The 18,121-nt window shown below is 36.6% G+C and overlaps 1 protein-coding gene across 5 annotated transcripts in view; it reads right to left on the reverse strand.

Moving 5' to 3' along the window:
• The window catches only part of STAMBPL1 (STAM binding protein like 1), a 118,564-nt gene extending 106,207 nt beyond the window's left edge, over nt 1–12,357 (reverse strand). For 4 of the 5 annotated variants that reach the window (XM_053692209.1, XM_053692205.1, XM_053692207.1 and 1 more), the window contains exons 1-2: nt 12,148–12,357; nt 11,956–12,053 (exon numbers count right to left, since the gene is read on the reverse strand). The gene's annotated coding sequence lies outside the window, so the exon portion shown is untranslated. Of the gene's footprint in view, nt 1–2,016; nt 2,184–2,293; nt 2,371–11,955; nt 12,054–12,147 lie in introns of all 5 variants that reach the window. The other variant, XM_053692206.1, reaches the window with a different exon arrangement.
• Nucleotides 12,358–18,121: the final 5,764 nt, after the last annotated feature.

The following is an 18,121-nucleotide window of genomic DNA, read 5'->3' on the forward strand; positions in this document are numbered from 1 at the left end:
AGGTAAAAAGCGTATTAATATAACCATGCTGGCTGTGCAAAACTGTGGAATGGGTAATAAAGGGATTACCTATCTTTTAAAACAATAAAAATTCTATTGTAAACTGTACTTTTAATTAAGCATTTTTTTCTGTATTTATTGGTCTTTTAAAAATAAATAAAAACTTCCCTAATCAAAACTAATTATATTATCATATTCCACAGCGCTGTCCGTGGATACAATTCATTTAAATAAAACAACATGTAAGAGACAGGACAAAATTTACAAAACACATACAGGAGGAATCGAGGGCCCTATTCCTGTGGAACTTACAATCTAGAAGGGTAGGAGGTTGAGAAACAGGAGGTGAGGACTGCAAGATTGAAAAAGATGTTAATGCAGAGTTAGATGAGGGAAATGTTAGGCGAGTTAAATTAATGTATTATTGAGATGGGTGGTAGGCTTCCCTGAACAGAAAAGTCTTCAGGGAGCATTTAAAGGAAGAAAGATTAGGGCAAAGCCTGACAGCACGAGGGAGAGTGTTCCAGAGGGTAGGTGCTGCACGACAGAAGTCCTGCAGACTAGCATGAGAGGATACAATAAATATTCTACTAGATAGGGGGCGCCCTAGAGATGACTTACAATACTGGTAGACAAAGGTTAAGAGTAATTAATAACATCAATGAGAGCTAATGCCTAAACAATGGCACACATATGTAAAATCAAATCTACAATAAGCAAAATATTAGGAAGCAATAGTGTTAACAATAGATCATGTTACATGTATTGTAATAAGATACAATATTACCCAACAAAATTAATTTCACAATAGAAAAAAGGAAGATATAAAGTCTCTTGGTATGGAGTAGAGAAGATATGTAGGCAGCAATCTGTAGAGGACCCGGCCTGGATCCCAGGATGGCAATCTAAAAACAAAAACAGAGACAGATGCGCCACATGGCCCAATATTGTTTGTTCCAAAAGATAGATGTAGAAAAGAGGTGCAGAATTACACTCACATGTGTTGAAGCACTCCAAATAGTGCAGTGGGAGCAGACTGGGATCTATAACAGTCACCCAGCAGACCAACCTCTTGGGATAGATAGATAATCTGTAGTGTGGAAATACAAGAAGACACAAAATTGCCTATATGGCCTAGTACAGTTTGGATCCAGGAGTGTATAGTATTAAGTGGTATGGTATATACTCACATTTGGTATAGCATCTCCAATGATGCTAGTAAGGCAGGAAGGGATCAATACAGTCACCCAATAGACTTTAACGAGGCAAACAGCATATACCAGGGTTCCAAGGAATTTAGGTTAAGCCTGATGAAACAGCTTGTTGCTGAGAAACGCGCCACTTGTTTTTAAATTATTTTTAGTAAAGTTTTATACAAAACACTTGCTGCACTTTATTCTTTGGAGCAATACTATTTTGACCCATTGGACTCCTTGGAACCCTGGTATATGCTGTTTGCCTTGTTAAAGTCTGTTGGGTGACTGTATTGATCCCTTCCTGCCTTACTAGCATCATTGGCGATGCTACACCAAATGTGAGTATATACCATACCACTTAATACTATACACTCCTGGATCCAAACTGTACTAGGCCATATAGGCACTTTTGTGTCTTCTTGTATTTCCACACTACAGATTATCTATCTATCCCAAGAGGTTGGTCTGTAGGGTGACTGTTATAGATCCCAGACTGCTCCCACTGCACTATTTGGAGTGCTTCAACACATGTGAGTGTAATTCTGCACCTCTTTTCTACATCTATCTTTTGGAACAAACAATATTGGGCCATGTGGCGCATCTGTCTTTGTTTTTGTTTTTAGACAGCATCAGAGGAGGTGATAGTCGTGGATGCAAGGAGCAGGTCATTGTTGGATCTTAGTGGGCAGGCTGGAGTATACTTGTTTATTAGAGAGGTTCAGCTAGCTGGTTTGCTGCTTAAAAAACAGCCGGTTCCTATTGGCACAAGAGAGTGCCTTTGTAACATGCAAGTACCCTCTGTCTCCAGTTTGTTTATTACCAGCTTGTATAACGGATTCACACATATGCCGCCTCTTTCCTTCTTGTTGTTTTGCTGCAGTCGTTTCATCACGTTTGGTGAAGTTAGAGTGCTGCTCTGTTTCCCTTCCAAGTTGAAGATTTCCGAGTTCTTGGATCAAGGACTTTCTCTCCTCATCTCATTGGGAGCTATAAGTATTTAAATATACAATATCTGGTTGTATATCATATTGTATATCACATTATGATTGAAACTGTAGTATTGTTGATAAATATAATGAACAATATGATGTTCTCACCTCTAGATTTTTGGAGAAAGGCTATCCAATGGATCTCATTAAGAAGGGGTGGGATAGAGCCCAACTACTGACCTCCTCTAAAATTAACAAAAAGGAGAGTGATATAGATTTAAAGAGTTAACCATTGTTCGTCACCCAGTACAACTCTAATCATAGAGCTGTCAATAAAGTTTTAAAGAAACATTGGCCCATTCTGATGAAAGATCCCGTTTTAAAGAAAATATTATCCCCATAACCCAAACTAGTTTATAGGAGAGCGCCAACACTTAAACAAAAAAAACTGAAACAAAACTTGGCACCAAGCAAAGTGGTGATGTCCAAAAAGGTTTAAAATATTAACAAAAAAAACAATATGTCTCATGTGAATATATCTGGCAAGAATGGTGTCTTTAAATGTCTCAAAAATCATTGCTATATGTGCAAATATGTTACACATTGACATATGGGATTACTTCTCACACTACTGGAGAGTGTTTCCCCATCCAAGGTAGACTGTCTTGTGACTCCACATTTGTCATATACGCACTCACATGTGAATGTGGGATACAGTAGATCGGTAGAACATGTTGGAAAATCAGGGTCAGATGGAGTGAGCATCTTAAAAATGTGAAATCAAGGTCTTTGAAACATAGTGTCTTTAGACACATCTGTCACGAACATAATCCGGGTACTTGTAATTTAAGAATTACTCCTCTGGAAAGTATCCCCCCCAGTCATCAGTTCAATAGGTTTACTAGGCTTAGACAAAGAGAGACCTACTGGATTTATAAACTCCACACTTTGTTTCCTTTAGGTCTCAATGAGGTAATAGATTTAGCTAGTTTTGTCTAGTTTGTAATATATACAGTACACATTTAGGTTTCTTTTAGTTATGATCATTATTATTTAGTTGCGTACCTGGTTTCCATCATATATATCTTTTTTGTGGCCAGTATATTTATTAGCTTTTATATGTATTTATACATTGATCATTTATCCTTTGTACACCGGATTCTCCACACCATATTGTCAAACCAATTTATTTTTTATTATTTATTATATACATCATTATTTGTTATTTAGCAGCTAGTGTCTGCATTGTATGGTTCCACATTTATTACTTTTTTAGTAGTATTGTATCTCTTGGATCCACATTGATTATGATTAGCATATATTTGGCTCCTTATTTGGACAAGTATTGTCCTTTAAATCACTAGTATAGCACCACATTTTTATGTTTTTCATCTTCATACATTATATTATCATGCACCTATTTTAGGTTCTAAATTATATGATCTGGTATCTTGTATACACAATACCTTTTGTTTTGGTATATTAGTCAATAACTGTGTCACACATTACTTGTATTATGCATTATTTGTGTGTGTACACTCCATTACTCACATTCGTCTTCAGTTAGTCAGTATTATAGTTAGTAGATTTACGGTCACTTATTAGTATTTAGGATCCTTTTACTTATTAGAGCCAATTAAGGTATTGGAGTACACATTCCACCATACATGGCAATTGTGGACAATTTTTGTGGACAGATCGTGTTACATAGGGGGTACATTATCCCCTTTAGCCACTATTTATTTGTTAGGATTGATGCCTTACAACGTCTTTTACTTTTATTTATATATGTTCATTCGTTTTATACTACATGTCTGGATTGTAGGTTTTTAACATTGCAGAATATCATGTCACTTGATAACATTGCATCATGTCATGTCACTTGATTGATTAAACTATACATATTATTCACTGTGATTTGTTTTGGTTTTCGGCTAGTTGTGTACTAACATACGTCACATGCAGTGAACCAATTGGTGTGTTCCCTTAGTAACCTATTGGAATGTACGATGTGGATTGCGCCTGCCCATTTGGGTGTGACTATTTGTGTCTGCACGGAAATAATACACATATAAACTCGATGTATCTAATGCAAGTATGTATCAACATCCATCAACCATCTGATCTAGTAGTTTTAATCACAGAAAGGTAACATCATGTTGTTTGGTTTATTGGTCGAAGAGTACATAATACTGGCGATTGTTACTTTTATAACATCATACACTATCGATCATAAGTTTATCACTATACTATTACCAGTATTCGTGGACCTATATTTTACTACGGAGCCCGATTATAAAGCTCCCTCACTAATGGGCTACAGGTGTGACAACTTGGCGGTTACGAGTTGATGGGTTCTGATTGGCTTGTTTTGGTCATTGGGGGAGGGTAGTTTTTTTCATTGTATTGGTAGCGTAGCCCTATATAAGAGTGATTTTTAACATAACTTTATATGCCTGATGAAACGGTTCATCCGAGAAATGCGTTGCATCATTGTATTTGATCTCATGCGAGGTAGATCTTGGTGTTATCAACATAGAGGTGATATTTGAAGCCATAACTGTTGATAGGTTTACCCAGTGAAGAAGTATAAATGGAGAAGAGTATAGGACCCAGAACAGATCCTTGAGATACTCCAACAGACAGAGGCATTGGAGAGGAGGAGTAGTCGGCAAATGACAAAGAAAAAGACCTGTGAGAAAGATAGGAGTGAATCCAGGAAAGAGCAGTGTCACAGAGGCCAAAATAGCTAAGGGTCTATAGGAGGAGGGGGTGGTCAACTGTGCCGAAGGCAGCTGAGAGGTCAAGTAAGATGAGCATAGAGTAGTGGCCAATATTTTTAGCAGAGAGAAGTTCGTTAGTAACCTTGGTAAGGGCAGTCTCAGTTGAGTGTTTGGAGGGAATCCAGATTGCAGGGGGTCAAGCAAAGAGTTGGTGGACAGGAAGTGGGTTAGGCAATTGTAAACTAGTTTTTCAAGGAGTTTTGATGTTAGTGAAAGCAGTGATATGGGGTGGTAGCTTTCAGGAGAATTAGGGTTGAGGGGGTGTTTGAGCGACTTTTGCATGTTTGAAAGAAGATGGGAATGAGCCGGTAGAGAGAGATAGGTTGAAGATGTTAAGAGCAGGAGTGAGGGTGGAAGGGATAGGGTCGAGCAGGCAGGTAGTGAGGAAGATAGTAAGGAAAAAACTTCATTCTCAGTGGCTAGATGGAAGATGCAGAGGAAGGCAGAGGGAGTAACTGAGCCTGTTGTTGGAATATTGCAGGTTGGTGTTGGGATGTTGCTTTGGATAGTACGTGTTTTGTTTAAAAAGTAGTCTGCCAGGTCTTGAGCACTAATGACAGACAGGAGGGGAAGGGTGTGGAGCAGGTGGGTAGAGGAGAGAATTAAAAGGTGGAGAAGAGGAAAGAGTAGATATGAGAGAAGAAAAGTAGGTTTGCTTGGCTAAGTGAAGGGCAGAAGTGTATGAATGAAGAATAAACTTATAGTGTATGAAATCAGGTTCAGAGTGAGTTTTCCTCCAGACACGCTCGGCAGTACGGGAGCATTTTTGTGTTTGCTGAGCATGCCAGGGCTGTAACTGACGGTGTGATGTTTTGAGCTGTTTGGGAGGGGCAAGTGTGTCTAATGCAGAGGAGAGAGTTTTGTTATAGCCGGCTGTTGTGAGATCAGGGCAGGTCATATTGAAAGTATGAGGGAGGAGATCTTGAATGATTTTTGAAAATTGGAGCGAATCCACAGCATGTATATTTCTACAGGTGCGGGGGCAAGATGGAGAAGTGGGTTTAGCTGGTGCATTAATATTATAGGTGACCAGGTGATGGTCTGAAATGGGAAAAGGGTGACAGGTGAGGTCAGATATAGAACAGAGGTAGGAAAATACCAGGTCGATGGAGTGTCCATCACGGTGAGTAAGGAATAGGGTGGATTGTGAGAGACCAAAGGAGGATGTGAGTGAAAGAAGTTTAGAGGCAGCAGGGGCAGATGGGTTGTCAATGGGAATGTTGAAGTCACCAAGAATTAGGGTTGGTATATTTGAAGAGAGAAAGTGAGGAAGCCAGGCAGCAAAGTTGTCAAGGAAATGGGAGTTCGGTCCAGGAGGGCAATAGATGATGCCACTTTGAGGGAGAGGGGGGAGAACAGGCGAATACAGTGGACTTCAAAGGAGGAGAAGGAGAGAGATGGGATTGGAGGTAGGTACTGATAAGTGCAGGAGGGGGAGAGCAGGATCCCAACACCGCCGCCACGTTTCTCACCTGACCTAGGGGTATAGCTAAAGTGAAGACCACCATGTGTGAGAGCAGCAATGGAAACGGTGTCAGAAGGAGATAGCCAGGTTTCGGTAATTGCTAAAAGGGTAAAAGCAGTTGATATAAACAGGTCAAGGATGGTAGTAAGTTTGTTGCACACAGAGCGAGAGTTCCATAGTGCACAGGTGAAAGTAATGTGTGCGTATGGGATGCATTGGATGGAAATGAGGTTATGTTTGTTGCTTTTATTAAAGTTTCTATAAGGAGTACGTCATTGGATAATGGTGGGAATGAGGGTGGGCCCAGGATTTGGAAAGATGTCTCCTGATGCTAATAGCAGCAAGAAGGAAAGTAAGAGTAGGTGAGAATGAGATTTATAGCAGTGGGGGTATTTCTGTGTGGTGGTGCAGTTTATTGATATAGATTTTAAAATAGAAAGTAGTTCATGAGAGCTAAGGTATGGAGAAGAAAGGATAGAGGGGCCTATATAAACTGCATGTGGAGAAGGGTAAGGTATGAGCATGTGAGGCTGCTTGTGGAGTAGACATGAGACTGTTAAAAGGAAAAGCAGTCCTGAAAACATAGCAGAATATTAAGTGTAAAAGATTGTTTTTGAAATGAAAATATTTTGCTTGCCTCAAATCTTCTTCAAATCGTGTTCAATTCTTGTCTAATTCTTAGTGCTGCCACTTAAAGATGGTCACTTAGACAGATGGGAGCTTAGAGAGAGATGGAATACTCTGCAAACGCTCAGGCCCTAGCCTGAAAAAAACGAATTCTTATCTTAATTCTGCACCTTCAGTAATCCTAATACAGCATTACTAATACAGTGATATCAAACAGCATTCCTGCATATCTAATAATAACCGACAGTATCACGGAGAAACTATTAATAGCCCTAAATCCAGTGTATATTATATAAAAAGCACACATTAACCTGCATTAATATAAATGACAATTCTTCCAAATTGACAGCAAGTAAATCCTCACTTGCAGCAAACAATAAAGACAACAACAACAACAAAACAAAAAAAAGATTAAATCACTAAATAAGTTGTTTGCAATTCTCTATCGTTAACATTACATGAAGACTTTGCAAAGCTTTATCATTACCTCTTTATAGAATTTAGACCAGTGATCTCAAAGTACCGGCCCTGGAGCCATATGCGGCCCTCAAAATAGTTTAATCTGGCCCTCCCTTGTCTATTAGGTAAATTAATAATTTGGTGCCATCATTTTTTTTTAGGGTTCTAATTGGTGTAACATGTTGATGTTCTATATAGGCACTGACAAGATGTGTATGTTTATTGAGGACTACAACTCCCATCATGCACTACTACTTGGGTAAATGTCACTTCCAGTTTCTAGTTCCAAGGCACTCATTCTCTTCAAGAGGCCCTCATAGTAGAAGAACACTTGGCCAGTGGCCCCTTGATACAATGAAATTGATACCCCTGATTTAGACATTTTAAATATTAAAGTATAAATTATTATCTCTTTAATAAATGTAATATTATTACTATATCAATTTATAGGGATACATGAATCAACATGGAATCAACCATGGATAAAATGTAACTTGGGTGTTTTTTCCAAAACCATGTGGAAGAAATCAGTTTCTCTTTCACAGTCTAAAGATGCAAACTGATTATGTTTTCATGAGCCCAACAGATTGGACTGACAGCTGTTCCTTGGGAGTTGCCCTCAATTGATGTAATATTTTCTCTGGCACATATTTTGCCATATTACTTACAGCTTTAAAAAGGTTATAAACTTTTATCTTGCATGATTGTTATACACATTAGATATTAGATGTGTATACAAAAGAGATACACATGCAAATAATCTTCTCTGGAAACCTACATATATACAATCCAAAAAAAAGGGATGCAGTGGGTATTTAGACATCAAAACACTGACAAACAGCAACAGTTGCTCCTAAGCCAATGTCAACTGAAACATTAAATGTCATAAATTATAAAAGAAACTGTTGCAATCTTAGGAAGGATGACACCATCACTAAGTATACTCATTGGCATGGTTAGAAGAGAATGGAAATGGAATAGATATAATGACTCAGTATGATGCAGATTCAGAAACTGCAGACCCATGCAAGGATGGAGATTAAAATGAACAGTATACACTAGAATTGTTATTGTTTAAAAAGATAGATAACTCCTTTACTACCCATTCCCCAGCTTTACACAACCTACATTGTTAAATTAATATACTTTATAACATTTAAACCTCTAAATATCTGCCTGTTTCTAAGCCACTAAAGACAGCCTCTTAATCACATGCTTTTTTATTTGCTTTTCACAACAGGGGAGTGCTAGTTCATGTGAGCCATATAGATAGCATTGTGTTCACGCTCGTGGAGTTATTTAAGAGTTAGCACAGCACAGCACTAATTGGCTAAAATGCAAGTCAAATAGCCATGTGATCAGGGGGCTGTCTAAAGAGGCTTAGATACAAGATAATTACAGAGGTAAAAAGTATATTAATATAACTGTGTTGGTTATGCAAAACTGGGGAATGGGTAATAAAGGGATTATTTTATCTTTTTAAACAGTGCTTGACAAATCTGTTACAAATTAGTAGCCAGTAAGAATATTTAGGAGCCAGACATAGTTTTAGGAGCCAGACAGGGCTAGTTGTATATAGATATATGGAGATTAACCCAAAAAGTTAGGAGTCAGCGGTAAAATTCTAGGAGCCAGTGGCTCCCTGGCCTTATTGGGCCCTGTTTTAAAACAATAAAAATTGAATTGTAGACTGTCCCATTAAGAACATCCTGCTCCCGTGAAACATGCAAAATCAGGCAGAAGGTATCTCGAGCAGGGAGTGATGTGCCTCCCAGAGGGGCTAATAGAATGTCACAATTTAACAATCCATTGGTTTAGGTTACATGAGCCTTTATTTTATAGTTTAGATTTGTTGGGTAATGTTGCATAATTAACCTCTTATGAAATAGGAGTATTTTCCTGCTCTACTTTGGTCTCTGAAGTGCTGTATTAATAAAGGCTTCACTGACTAGTTCCGTGGCTGTGAGAGTGTTATACACTGATGTAGGGAGACAACTTCCTCCCTCCACGTAGTATGAACTGGTTTGTATTCTGAAGTGCACACAACTTTATATAATCTGGACATATATACAAGTTAAAATGGTTGTTTAGGCCCAGGACTGTGTGACATATTCAAATCCAGACGGGTGTTACAAGATCAAGAGGTGGACTTGGGACTAGTTGGGGAGATGTATCTGTTATCATTTAAGAAAGAACACTGTAATTATTGTTGCTGAACTCTATGGTTGGAGGCCATTTTGTGTACAACAACTCTAGAGAAAAACTAATATCTGAGGTGATTAAAACTACTTTGTTCAACTGTTATCAATAAGCATTTTACCAGCAATGCACTACAAGAAACACTACAGGAGTTTAATAAAAAAAAAGCACATAAGAACAACAAAAAAGAGAAGAAGAAGAATAGAGGATAAAAGAGGAAAGAAGGAGAGAGATGTCATTTTTTTTTTTTATGCCAGCTTCCATACTTTAGAGAGACTCTCAATCCAAATATAAAAATAATTTTACTACACTTACAATTATGGACAAATCCCAATTTAAGTATACCAAACAACCTCCAAAAATATCAATATGCACAAAAAAAATAAAGTATTTGAACTTTTAAAAATAAAAAGGACCCTTAAATACTTTAAAGCTGCATAATCATCAAGTATATAGTAAAAAGCCAATAGCACTTACTTTGAATTTTAAATTCAGTTTTCTGATATATTTCAAAATTTACTTCAGTTTTCCAGCCCGCTGTGACAGCCATCAGCCAATCACAGACTCATACACATACATTGTGGTCTCTTGCACATGCTCAATAGAAGCTGTTGCATCAGAAACTGTGCATATAAAAAGATTGAGCTCAATTTAATCATGTAAGTAATTTGCAATGCATGCACTATCTGAATCATGGAAGCTTGATTAAGACTTTAGTGTCCCTTAAGAGGTTAAAGGGACAGTATACACTAGACTTTTCTTTGCATAAATGTTTTGTAGATGATCCATTTATTTAGCTTATTCAGGTTTTGTTTTGTTTTTTGTTTTTTTTAAATGTATAGTTTTTCTTATTTTTAAATAACATTGCAGTTATTTTCAGACTCCTAACCAAGCCCCAAAGTTTTAAAGTATACTGATGTATACCTACTCCAGCTTGCTTCTGTTTGTGTAAAGGGTCTTTTCATATGCAGGGGAAGTGGGGAGTGTCTTTTTTTTTTTTTTGCTTTACATCCACTTTCAGTGGGTTTTCCTGCTAAACTTTTTAACAGAACTAAACTGGGACCTTCTAAGAAAGTTTTTAAACTGGATTTTTTATATCAGTATCTGTGCATATTATTCTTTATAGTAGTGCCTATTGCATGCAGCAAATATAAAATTTGGTGTATACTGACCCTTTAAGTAAATGTATTGTTTACTTTACACAAAGAAAGTAACTGGACACATTACTTCTTGTGTTTGTCATGTAGCAACATGCCTGAGTCTTATCCAGATCGGATCATTTCTTCTGACTGATAAAACAAGGTCACATTTGTTGCCAGTAACAATAGCAGGTTACTCATCCGGCCATCCATATGCTAACCACTCTCAGTAAATAGCCTGTAGGCAATTCTAATACCATCCAGAATCCTACATGTATATAAAAAGAATGAAAGACCACATATTCCATTAACATCAAGTTTAGTAAATATTGTACAGCACTAGAATGTATTTCCTTTCAGTTGTGCACATGCTTTTAATTCAATGCACTAAACATAAAAACAATATAATAGAAATGGATCTAGAAACTCACATGGCTTATACAGAACACAAACAAACTAGCACACACCTGCAGTTTCATTTAATCACTTTTTACAGATAGATTTATTGCACTGATAATACATACTGTGTTTCCAACATATTATATTGAATGAAGGGCAGATCCCCAGCATATATCATGTTTCATGCTGTAATCTGTTTTAACATATTGTTACATTTCCTGGAATAGTAGATAACTCCATTAATATTAATAGAAATTACAATAAAAGTTTTCACATCTTATTTAAATAGGACTAAAGACATATTTTATTAGTTGTCCTTAACAATGTCACATTACTTTAATTATTTTACAGCTGCATTGTATATAGTTGCAATAATCAATTAACTTCATCAGCTTATCAAAAGCAGATAACACAAATTAAATAACACTACTAAAATAAACCCAACATAAGAAGATAACAGCAAACATAGCCACATTATATTAAAGAAGACATTTTAATAATATATAATCCAAGGTCAAAAAATAGCTGTTTTCAATGATAGAGGTGATAGATGCTTTGATTTAACCTCTTATCCACCAAAGAAGAATCTTTGAAGCTTTATTTACATAAGAGGTTAAAAAATGGTTTTAAGAAAAGCAACATACATCAACATGTGACAGATTCAGCAATAAATGAACCGTGGCATAATTAAAGCCTTGTATCTATCAAACACACCCAGATCAATAAGAACATGTGCAATATTAACACAATATTACTCACAAGCAGTGTCCCTTGCAGACTCTGAATCTCCTTTGCTTTAGCATCAGTCAATGAGCTCAGTGGGTTTTGCTGGGAAAAACTGCAGCTTGTGGCTTTTTCTATAGAGATTGAAACAAATATGTGACAAAAGCAGCCTAGATCACATAGGTTTTACTGCCAGTAAATGCCTCTGGTTTTTATTTGCTTGTTTACCTTTTGCAGAGCTGATGTTTTTTATTTGAAAGAATCAGAATCCTTTAAAGGAGAAATAAAAATGCATTATACAAATAAGGACAAGGAGAGAAGCTCTGTGTGACAAGCACCATTGCATTGCAATGTATCCCTGCTGCCTAATTGTGACTGCAAGTAAGTGAAACCATCGCTGGCTTTTGCCTGATTCTTTCAGTTGTAAGGCGCAGTCAACCTTGGTAATCTAATAGCAAACTGCAATTCAAGGAAAGCTCCCGCCCCTACAGGAAGCAAAATGTCTGCAAGTGGCTATTGCTGCCTAGTGCTGACCTCATATGGCTTTATTATTAACATCATCAAAGGCAATATCACTTCTACTGTTCAGTTTTTTTTATTTACTTACATGAACAGCACCAGAATGTATTCCTTTATATAATTATTTCACTAAATAGGCATATAAAGCAGAGGCAAAGTTATTCTGCAGCCACATAAGTTAGAAGGAAGAAGTAAATGTACCAAAATATCTAAAGACAAGGGAAGAATGTGATAGTTGGATTCTATGTTACATAAAAAAGGATGTTGCTTAAAGTGATGAACTCTTTTTTTTTTATGACAATTCTAGTGAACATCCAATCAGCATGTGTGTCAGTTGACAATTCTGAAGTCCAGCCCCTTTAAAGCCCATAGAAAGCCTATGTAGAGAGTGGATGTGACTGTTCAATACATCACAGCCCAGCCAAAAGAGGAAATAAAGGTGTGTGGGGGGGGGGGGGGGGAGACGACAGACAATACCAGTTAGAATTATAAACCTTTTATTATAAAATATATATACATTTTTAAATATACAGGTGGCCCTAGGTTTACAACGGTTCAATTTGCACCGTTTCAGAATAACAACCTTTTTTTCAGTCATGTGACTGCTATTGAAAAGCATTGAGAAGCAGTGCATTCATTAAAATAGCCAGTAGGTGGAGCTGATCGCTTGTGTGTTGCAGCAAAGATATGCAAGCTGAAATTAATCAGTTTAACCAGACCTGAGCTATCGATCAGCTTGCAAAGGAACAAGATCTTCCTGTCTATAAATCAGTCCAGATTGGAATGCATAGAAAGAACTGTTTGCAGAAAAATGCAAATAAAGTCTGTGTTGTGTGATTATTTTATTTGGTTTATAATGCTGTTTAGCAAATGTTTTTGTTCATTTAACTTAGTTTAATTATATATTCTGTGTTGTGTGATTATTTTATTAGGTTTATAATGCTGTTTAGCATTTAAAGTCTTCATTTCAAAGCTTTAAAAATAATGTATTAGGTGTTACTTATGCCAATTTTGAGAGGGGCCTGGAACCTAACTCCCTCACTTTCCATTGACTTACATTATAAACTGGATTTCAATTTACAACGGTTTCGATTTACAACCATTCCTTCTGGAACCTAACCCCGGCGTAAACTGAGGGCTACCTGTATATATATGTGGTTTTACTTGCAAACTAATAAATGTTTTATTGCAACATTCTTACAGTCTGAAATTTACCATCACTTTAACACTCCTGCTTTTTCAAATAAAGATACCAAGAGAACAAACAAATATTGCTAATAGGCATAAATTAGAAAGATGCTTAAAATTGCATGCTCTATCTGAATCATTATGGCTTTACTATCCCTTTAAATATATTTATATGAGCAATTAAAGGGATGTAAAAGATCTTTTTTTTTAGAAAGATGGTTTACTATAGTTATTGTAGTGGTGTATAGTGGTTGTTTTCTTTTCTTTTCTTTTTTCTTGAATATTTTTGCACCCTCTATGTTGTGCCAGTGCTCACCCAAGAGAGAGAGACACCAATCCGTAAGCGCTACCCAGGTTCTGAACCAAAAATGGCCCGGCTCCTAAGCTTCATTCCTGCTTTGCAAATAAAGATCCCAAGAGAAGGAAGAAAATATGATAATAGGAGTTAATTAGAAAGTTACTTAAAATTGCCTGCTCTATCTGAATCATGGACGAAACAAATTGGGTTTCATATGTATCCCTTTAATGATAATTGTGCAATAAACATGTAACGTTTTTAAAATTAGCTAATTTTATCTTAATATTATCTAGGTCCACCCACGAAAAAGGTCCTGGCTGGAGCGAACCCTGATATATTTATATATAATATTATTTTTAACAGATATAGACAGGTAGTTCAGGCAAACTATTGCCCCATAGACTCTAACTAGAATATACTTCCACTTCTCTGAGTTACAGGCCATAGATTCTGACAAGTCATGAGTCGGATATCATTTGAACTTAAAGGGACAGTCTAGTCAAAAATAAACTTTCATGATTCAGATAGAGTATGTAATTTTAAACAACATTCCAATTTACTTTTATCATCAATTCTTAGCCCTTGAAGGCCGCCTCTTATCTGAATGCATTTTTACATGTTTATTACAACTAGAGGGTGTTAGTTCATGTGTGTCATATAGATAACATTGTTCTCACACTCGTGGAGTTACCTAGGAGCCTGTACTGATTGGCTAAAATGCACGTCTGTCAAAAGAACTAAGTAAGGGGGCAGTTTGCAGAGGCTTAGATACAAGGTAATCACAGAGGTAAAACGTATAGTAATATAACTGTGTTGGTTATGCAAAACTGAGGAATGGGTATTAAAGGGATTGTCTATCTTTTTGAAAAATAACAATTCTGGTGTAGACTGTCCCTTTTAAAGAGACAGTAGATATCTGGTAAAATATAAAATAAGGATAGCCTTTTGTTTGATTTTTTTCCCCCTAAATGCTTAATTTGGCACCTAAACCGATACTTACCTTGTATGCGAAGTCATCCTTACTATGTAGCTACAGCTGTCTGCTACTTTATCTAGCGCATGAGCGTCCTACCTATAGTGGAATGGCGCAATCGGGCTAGCTGTCAGCCTGTGATGAACTAGTTGAAAAAATACCTGCGCGCAAGACGGCTTCACACACTAGGTAGGTATCGTTTAAGTGACAAAATATGTATTTAGGGAAAAGAATGCAAACAAAAGTCTATCCTTATGGAACATAATTCTGCACGTAGTCAGTTTTTTAGACCGTTTCTCCCGCTCAACAAGTACACAAAAATATGCAGCAGCCAGGGGACTTAAAGGGTCACAGCCGTCATACTTTAATTAGTTAGAGCAAATAATTTTAAGACTAGCGACCTTGAAGTGCTGCTCGGGATTCGCAAAGCATTATTGCTCCAGATCGGATATTGCAGCTGTACTGTGCCCATTATTTTATATAAACCAATCTTTACACTTATATGTTTTATATTTAAACGACTAATGTAATTTTAAATAATACATCTACATATAGTTCTCAGGCTGATATTGACTTTGAATACATTATCTTTAGCATTTATTTAACACACTGCTAAAGACTTACACACACATATATATATATATATATATATATATATATATATATATATATATATATATATATATATATATATATATGCAATGCAAAAACTGTTACTTTGTTAATGATTTACTAAACTGCTTTAAAACTCTGGAGAGTAGCTTTATCATATCTCCCTTAAAGGGATACTAAACCCAATTTTTTAGCAACTTTCTAATTTACTCCTACTATCAATTTTTATTCGTTCTCTTGTTATCTTTATTTAAAAAGTAGAAATTTAAAGCTTAGGAGCCAGACCATTTTAGGTTCAGCACCATGGATAGCATTTGCTTATTGGTGGATTCAGTTAGCAAACCAATCAGCAAGCATAACCCAGGTTCTTAACCAAAAAGGGTCCGGCTCTTAAGTTTTGCATGCCTGCTTTTTAAATAAAGATAGCAAGTGAAACAAACAAAATTTATAATAGGAGTAAATTAGAAAGTTGCTTAAAATTGCATGTTCTATCTGAATCATTAGAGAAAAAAACTTGGGTTTAAGGGTCGATTTATCAAAGCTGAGGCGGACAGGGGCGCATATACGCTCCCCTGTTCGCCTTAGCTCGCCTCTGGCGGGGAGAATTTCCCCGGAGGATTTTACCATTGTGCGTGATTGGCTGTGATTGGCTGTGCGTGGGCAGGAGCTGTCAATCTCCTCGGTCGGACTAGACCACGGAGATTGAATTTCGCCACTGTTGAGTTGGTGAAAGGCTTTAACAAGCAGCGGTCTGATGACCGCTGCTTGTTAAATATGGCGTGCAGGTTCTCTTGTGAGAACCTGCAGCCGTAGGGTTTCAAAGGCTGACCCCTTAGTGTCCCTTTAATTGTGGCCAATTAGGGCTGCTGTAAATTGTAAATGCTCTAAGCCCTGAACAAGACATATTGGTAGGGCCCCATGCCCTTATTCCCCTCCCCCTGTATGTGTTTGGCTAACCCCGTCCCACATTCAGTATTACCTATATGAGGAATAACTATATATATATATATATATATATATATATATATATATATATATATATATTACACCTCCTGATACCATATACATTTCTTCCTAAACTAAATACAGGATGTACATTGCACCTTCTCATACCCTCACCCCTGACTGTGCAGGTCCACCAAAACATGGTGTCCTGGGCAGGTGCCCCTCTCGCCCTTCCTAGAGGACAGCACTAGACTGGTCTGAAGTTTAACATTGGAATTATAAAATATGCTTTGAATGCCATAAATCTATAGTAATTAGGTGCTACATTTGCTAAGTGACCATATTAAGGGCTTTGGAAGTCTCATAAAATTGACCACTAAAACAGTTACATTTTTTTTTTTTATTCTAGATAGAGCAGACTGTCACAATGCTTTATGACAATTCCTTCTATTTGTTCTGGACTGTCAAACAGTGGCAGACATTTTTTTGTGTATTTTGTCTATTTTGAATTGTATATAATTTATCAGGGTTCATCTACTAAACTAATGTTTCTCAAATCCAGACCTCAGGTAGCCGTAGCAGGCCAGATTTTCATGATATCTAAACTAGAGCTCAAATTTCTTCGTCTTGGCATTTTTAGTTTCTTACAGATTCTGAAAGTAATTTGTTTCACTTTCTACCAATTATTTAATTGTATTTTTTTTAAATATCTTTATTCAGTATTTAAAGGGACACTAAAACCAATTTTTTCTTTAATGATTTAGATAGAGCATGCAATTTTAAGCAACTTTCTAATTTACTCCTATTATCAAATTGTCTTCATTCTCTTGCTGTCTTTATTTAAAAAGCAGGAATGGAAAGCTTAGGAGCCGGACCATTTTAGGTTCAGCACCCTGGCTACATTTATCCACCAATAAGCAAGCATAACCCAGGTTCTGAACCAAAAATGGCCTGTCTCCTAAGCTTTACATTTCTGCTTTTTAACTAAAGATAGATTCAACAGTGTGTGAGACAGAACTCCTACAAACCAAATCTTTTTAACAAAAAGAACAAAATAAATAACCATAAAAAAGGCAACTAAGCATAATAACCATCTAGACTAATAAAATGAGTAATACATTTTAATTAGGAAAATAGCTAGACAGTCTCTCCGTTTACACAATATAAACTGTTCCAGATTCTTTATATTGTTTCAAATGTAAAAAATTAAAGTCACCAATTAAGAGCATTGTTTGTGCTTTATCCTTCTGAACACACTGATGGCATGAAACATGTACTTAGCTTAAAGAGACATTCCAATCCAAATTGAAATGCACATCGGTGCATTTCACTTTTAAACAAAAAAAATTTAACCACCACCCCCACACCCATACACACGCACACTTGAAAAGCCTGAGAAATGTCTGTTTATTACAACTTTTGGGGAGGGTTAACCAAATTTTCCTGTTGTATCTTCCTATTTGTAATTCTTGCAATTTAAAGAGACAGTAGTTACTTAGTTTTTTTCTGCAATCTTAATAAATGAACACACACGAGCGAAAAGGCATATATTGCGTCTCTTTGCGCATTTTGGAATTAGCATGTATATTACAAGTTGAAAGTAAACCCAATTGATTTTAATGGACATCAGGATAGTGCAACTTCAGAGCTCTGGTTAATTGTTACGC

This window comes from Bombina bombina, chromosome 9 (assembly GCF_027579735.1).
Source record: "Bombina bombina isolate aBomBom1 chromosome 9, aBomBom1.pri, whole genome shotgun sequence".
NCBI lineage: Eukaryota > Metazoa > Chordata > Amphibia > Anura > Bombinatoridae > Bombina > Bombina bombina.